This window comes from Tenrec ecaudatus, chromosome 3 (assembly GCF_050624435.1).
Source record: "Tenrec ecaudatus isolate mTenEca1 chromosome 3, mTenEca1.hap1, whole genome shotgun sequence".
Taxonomy (NCBI): Eukaryota; Metazoa; Chordata; class Mammalia; order Afrosoricida; family Tenrecidae; genus Tenrec; species Tenrec ecaudatus.
In genome coordinates this window covers 33,053,226-33,059,927 of record NC_134532.1, presented here as the reverse complement: position 1 = coordinate 33,059,927, position 6,702 = coordinate 33,053,226, and positions in this window count along the sequence as shown.

Sequence of the window (6,702 nt, the reverse complement as noted above, 5' to 3'; positions counted from 1 at the left end):
TTTGATAAGGGCCCTAAAACATCAAATGGGAAGCAGATGCCATTTTCAACAAGTCATACTGGAAAAATGGATATCTACTTGCAGAAAAATTAAGCAAGACCCTTACCTCACTCCCTGCACAAGAATAAAATCAAACTGGATGATAGACCTCAAGGTAAAAGCCCAAACTATGTGGACCATCAATGAGGCAATAGGAACCAACCTGAGAACTTTGGCGCAAGGATTACATAGGCTATGAGAAATAAGGAATGACACAATACAGATGATTAACAAATTGACAAATGGAATATACTGAAGATAAAACACCTGTGTACATAAAAAAAAACTCACCAAAAGAGTAATAGGAGAGTCCACGGACTGGGAAAACAGCCTTGGCAATGACAGATCAGAAAAGGCGTTATTACTAAAATCTCTAATATTCTGCTAGGTTCAAAAAAGAAAAAAAACAACAAACTAATTGTCCACCGAGGAGGTGGGCAACTGACCTGAAAAGAAGTTTCACAGCAGCAGAAATCTGAAAGGCCAATAAACTTATGAGAAAATGTTCCTGATCATTAGCTATAAGAGAAATGATAACTAAAACTACAATGAGATACCAACCTAACACCCTCAAACATAGCCCAATTCAAAAAAATCAGAAAGCAACAAATGTTGGAGGGGTTGTAGTGAGATAGGAACTCTCATCCACTGCTGGTGGACCTGTAGGTATGCACAGCCACTATGGAAATAGCTTTGGTGATTTCTAAAACAGATGGAAATTGAGCTACCATATGACCCAGCAATCCCCCTATAGGCATACACCCAGAAGAGGCAAGAAACAAACCACGGTCAGACATTTGCGCTCCAACATTCATCGTGGCAGAGTTCACAATGGCAAGAAGTTGGACACAACACAAATATCCATCAGTAGACGAATGGATTAAAAAACTTTGGTACATACATACAATGGAATACTACGCATGGCTAAAAAGCAGTGATAATCACATGAAACATATCACCCCATGGGAAGAACTGAAGGAAATTATGCTAAGTGATGTAAGCCAAGCACAAAAGGACAAGTACAACATGATCCACTGGGGTAAGCTTGAAAAAAATGCAAAAGAGGCATAGGAAAAATCTGCTGTACACAAACATTTTTTGGGTGAGGTGCAGGTAGTATGCCAGGGGCCAGACCATATCCAGGTGTACACATGGTAGCCAACTAAAAAGGAGGAGAGGGAAAAGATAGAAATGTGAAGTGGGAGAACAGGGCTCTAACCCACCCATGGGGAGGGTATTGTTTATATCTCCACAGTGAGAGAGGGACCAGACTTCTTCCCATCCCCGTGTTCCTGTGTGTGAATGCAGAGTGCTGGCATGGAGCAGCAAGCCAGTGTAGGGGTCTGAGGGTCCGGCCCCCATTCCAGCTATGTGGACAGCTGCCGCTCCCCCAGAAGAATTTACTTTAGAGGTCAGCACCAAAGCTGCAGCTCGGGGAGAGGGAAATGTCTGAACAGAACATAGGGGAGCAAATGAAGATGGAGGAAGAGAGAGTGGAGCACATCCTGGCCCACCAATCCTGGAGGATGATATCCCCACTAAGAGCAGCCAATGCGCAGAGTGGCTCCACTATGAGACACGGAGTTCATTGACGATCCAGGGCACTATGGGCAACAACTCTGGAGCCACCGTGTCAGGATTGGCCTGGTCTGACCCCACCAAACCAAGGCAAAACCCTCAGGGTGTTTGCCATAGCAGTGGGGAGAACAGAGCTGGGAGGTCCTGAGGGAGTGCAAAGGACAGATTTTGGGGCCAGAGTATGGCACCTCACTGAACTGGACTGGAACACACTCGTAGAAGTCAACAAACAGATTTTGAACTATTTACAGATTTTCTTTTTCCAAATTAATTAATTTTTTGATCATTGGTTTTTTTGTTGTTGTTTTACTTTCTTTGTTGCTTTGTTTTGCTCTGTGTTGTTTTTGTTCATGTTATTACCTCTACAGGTCTATCTAGATAAGACAGGCTGGATAAACAGTCTGGCGGAGAAAACATCAGGACCGAGGGTACCGGGGAGACATGGGAGAGGGGGAGGTGGGGGAAAGGAGGTGGTGTTGACCAACTCAGGGACAAGGGAACAACAAGTGATCCAAAATCAGTGGCATGGAGGGTGTGAGAGGCCTGGTAGAGATTTATCAAGAGCAATGTAACTGAGAGAAATTACTGAAACCCAAATGAGGGCTGAGAATGATAGTGGGACAAGAGGAAAGCAAAAGGAAATAGAGGAAAGAACTAGGAGGCAAATGGCATTTATAGAGGTTTAAATACAGGCATGTACATATGTAAATATATTTATATATGAGGGTGGGGAAATAGATCTATTATGTGCATATATTTATAGGTTTAGTATTAAGGCAGCAGATGGACATTGGGCCTCCGCTTAAGTACTTCCTCAATGCAAGAACACTTGTTCTATTAAATTGGCATTCCATGATGATCACCTTCCCGACATTACTGCTGAAGTCAAATGTGTGCGTAGGAAATCTGAAGAAAACTGATGGTACCCAGCTATCAACAGATTCTGTCTGGGTTCTTAAAGGCCTAAAGGTAAACAAGTGGCCATCTAGCTCAGAAGCAACAAAGCCCACATGGGAGAAGCACACCACCCTGTGTGATCACGAGGTGTCGAAGGGATCAGGTATCAAGGCATCAAAGAACAAAAAAAAGCATATAATTATGAATGAGGGTGAGAGCAGATTGGATACACAAAACCCATCTGTAGGTAACAGACCAATCCCTTACAGAAGAGTCTCAGGGCAGAGACGATCCAGTCAGGTGCAGTGTAATGACAATGTAACATACAACTTTCCTCTAGTTCTTAAATGCTCCTCTCCCCATCCTGATCCCAATTCTACCTTAAAGATCTGGCTAGAGCAGAGGATGTACACTAGTACAGATAGGAACTGGTAACACAGGGAATCTAGGACAGTTAATCCCTTCAGGACCAGTGGTGAGAGTGGTGATACAGGAGAGTGGAGGGTAGGTGGGGTAGAAAAGGGAACTGATTATAAATATTTACATATAACCTCCCCCTTGGGGATGGACAACAGCGAAGTGGGTGAAGGGAGATGTCAGATAGTGTAAGATATGAGAAAATAATAATCATTTATAAATTATCAAAGGGTCATTAGGAGGGGGAATTGGAGAGATAGGGGGGAAATCAAGAGCTGATACCAGGGACATAAGTAGAAAGCAAATGTTTTGAGAATGATGAGGGCAACAAATATACAAATGTGGTTGACATACAATGGATTTATGGATCGATTGTGATAAGAGTTGTATGAGCCCCCAATAAAATCATTTTCAACAAACCTGGAAGAACAACAAGTGGCCATCTAGGTTAGAAGCAACAAAGCCCACATGGAAGAAGTACACCATCACAAGAGATCATGAGGTGTCAATAGGATCAGGTGTCAGGCATGAAAGAAAAAAAAATTATATCATTGTAAATGAGTGGGAGTGCAGAATGGAGACCCTAAATCCATGTATAGGCAACTGGACATCCCCTTACAGAAGGGTCATGGGGAAGGAGCCGAGCCAGTCAGGGTGCAGTATAGTACAGATGAAATATGCAACATTTCTCTAGTTCTTTAATGTTCCCCACCTGCCCACCAACTATTATGACCCCAATTCTACCTTACAAATCCAACTAGACCAAAGCATGTACATAGGTACAGATAAGAGCTGGAAACACAGGGAATCCAGGACAGATAAATCCCTCAGTACCAATACCGAAAGTAGTGATACCAGGAGGGGAAGGGGAGGTTAGGGAGAAAGGGGGAACCAATCACAATGATCTACATATAAGCCCCTCCCTGGGGGAAGGACAACAGAAAAGGTGAAGGGAAACACTGGACAGTGTAAGACATGAAAATATAATAATAATTTATAAATTTTCAAGGGTTTGTGAGGGAGGGACAGTGCAGGAGGGAGGTGGGGGGAAATGAGGAGTTAATACCATACCAAGGGCTCAAGTAGAAAGAAAATGTTTTGAGAATGATGATGGCAACAAATATACAAATGTACTTGAATCAATGAATGTATGTATGGATTGTGATAAGAGTTGTATGAACCCGCAATAAAATGATTAAAATAAAACAAAAAACAACATTATTAGGTTGTGAATAAAAAACAAAAACTATGCTTCATCTCTGAAGAATTGGACCTTGAGCTTCAGAAGCACACCCACAAAATACTTCTCTCTATAGTTCAATTCTGTGACCACGGAGACAAGACACATTTACTCTATGGGAGTTTCAGTAAGGGGAAGTCAGTGGGATCACAGACACAAACTACTGTGCAGGAACAGGGCAGGTCTATACAGACTCTTGGGTGCACAGGACACAGGACACATCAACATCCTATGTCAAAATTCAGAGAGGAGCTATGACTTAATATTACCATTTTACATGGTAACAGTTGAGGACTCGTTGAGTGGTTGTCTGTATACTTGGATGCTACTGTGTGTGTTATCTTATCACAGTGTCTCTGTGTTTACAGGTTTCCAGTGTGAAGTGCACCTGGTGGAATCTGGAGGCGACCTAAGAAAGCCAGGTGTGGAAGGGGGATGTTCTCTGAGACTACCCTGTGAAACTTCTGGATTCACCTTCATGGGACATTATATTAGATCCGACAGTTTCCAGGACAGAGACTGGAGGGCGTTGGTTTTATTTGAAATGTCAAACAACAGAGTATGATTAAATCTATGAAAGGTAGATCTTCCATTTGAAGAGATAATCTTCCATTTGAAGAGATAATTTGCAAATGAACACACTGAAATCTTAGGACACAGCTTTGTTATACTGTACAAGACACAGTGAAGGCTAGTTAGTATGAGCCCAGACACAAACCTCATTTACAGTTAAGGGATAGGGAGATGGGTGCTCATGCCCCACTAGCACAAGCACAAGGACCACTCTCAGGAGCAAACAGGTGTGGTGAGGTATTTCCTGCCAGGCGCTGTGGTTTTCCTCCCACTTGAGCTGGAGAATTGCTAAATTGTACATTCGAGAGCAGAAGCATAATAGTTTATGATATTTTATTCCTGGTTCTTTTTGAAACAGAGTTTGATGTTATAGAGCTGGGAAGGACATAGAGGGTAAGGAAACAATGAGTTAGAAGGTGGCCAAGTGCTGCCTTTAGTGAAGGAAGGGATGATAAACTACATGAGGGAGAAGAAGATAAAAAGCGTGTGGGCGGAAGAGAATGGGGGGAGGGAGAGTCCGGATAGGGCAATATATGACAAAATAACAATCTATAAATTATCAAGGGCTCATGAGGTAGGGGTAGCAGGGATGGAGGGGAAAAAAAGAGGACCTGATGCAAAGGGCTTAAGTGGGGAGCAAATGCTATGAAAATGATTAAGGCAAAGAATGTATGGATGTGCTTCATACAATTGATGTATGTATAGATTGTGATAAGAGTTGCATGAGCCCCTAATAAAATGTTTTAAAAAAAGCGTGTGGGCAGGGCAAAGGATTGGAAGGCTTGATACATTAAGTTATCTACTACTAACGCGATTATCTGGAACACAAACAGACTGCATTACAAATACCATGTTAATAAATATTAGTCTTTTATTATGAATCTAATGAAGTGATATGTATGGATTGTGATAAGAGTTGTATGAGCCCCTAATAAAATGTTCTTTTAAAAAGTAGATCATCAATGTTACATCCAATAATTCATATACATTTTAGTTCATGTCAGTAATTGCAATTCTCTCACTATCACATTACTTATCCAACTCCTCCCTGTACTTTTCCTGTTGAGTGGTGCTACATCAGCAAATAAGAGTCACACATATTTTACTCTGAGCCACATCTTTAAGGTCTACTCTACTTTGTGAAGGAAGTCATCCCACAGGCTCATATTGAATGGCTTTAATCTTCTGGCCCTGTGTCATTCAATGTAGGATCTGGTCATAAATTTTCAGAGGTAAGTTTTTCATACAAGGACCACATTTTTCTTCTATTACAATATTCATTCATTTGTAGATTTTATGCATACACAGAATTGTATGTGTGCATGAATACATGTTTTATATACAAATGCTGTTTGTCTCATTGATAGCTATGACAGGTATTTAACTATTTTTATAACCTGGAAAGCTGTACTGGATTGAACAAAAATAAAAGCACAACATAACAATCAATGGGATTCCACTGAAGAAACTTAGTGGATAATTTGTAACAACAAACACCTGTATAATCTAGAATTAAAATTCTGAAATTAATTCCTTCAATTTCCCTCTAATGGAACTAGAAAACAGTTGAGTATGCTACATCATAAGCTAGGAGGGTGTGGGGTGGGGGTAGGAACTAATAAATATATGAAACTCAAGTAAATGAAATAGAAAGAGCACGATAATCTGCAGATTAAACAAACCTGGCTTTTGAGAAGAGGACGTGATAAATATCCGCCGGTTTACCTGATTATGCAATCTCTAAGATCAGAAACCAGCAAAGTGACACCATTCCCCATGTTTCATGGACATGTTTTATGAATAACTTCATGGCCACAGTTTAAAAATATCACAAAAATGGGGACGTTCCTTGGAGGCAAAAGAATACAATACTGTTCCCAATCAAGAAACAGATAAGAGTCGACCACTATTATGATGTGTATCCATCCACCTCTTAAAAGGAATGAGAGAGTATGCAC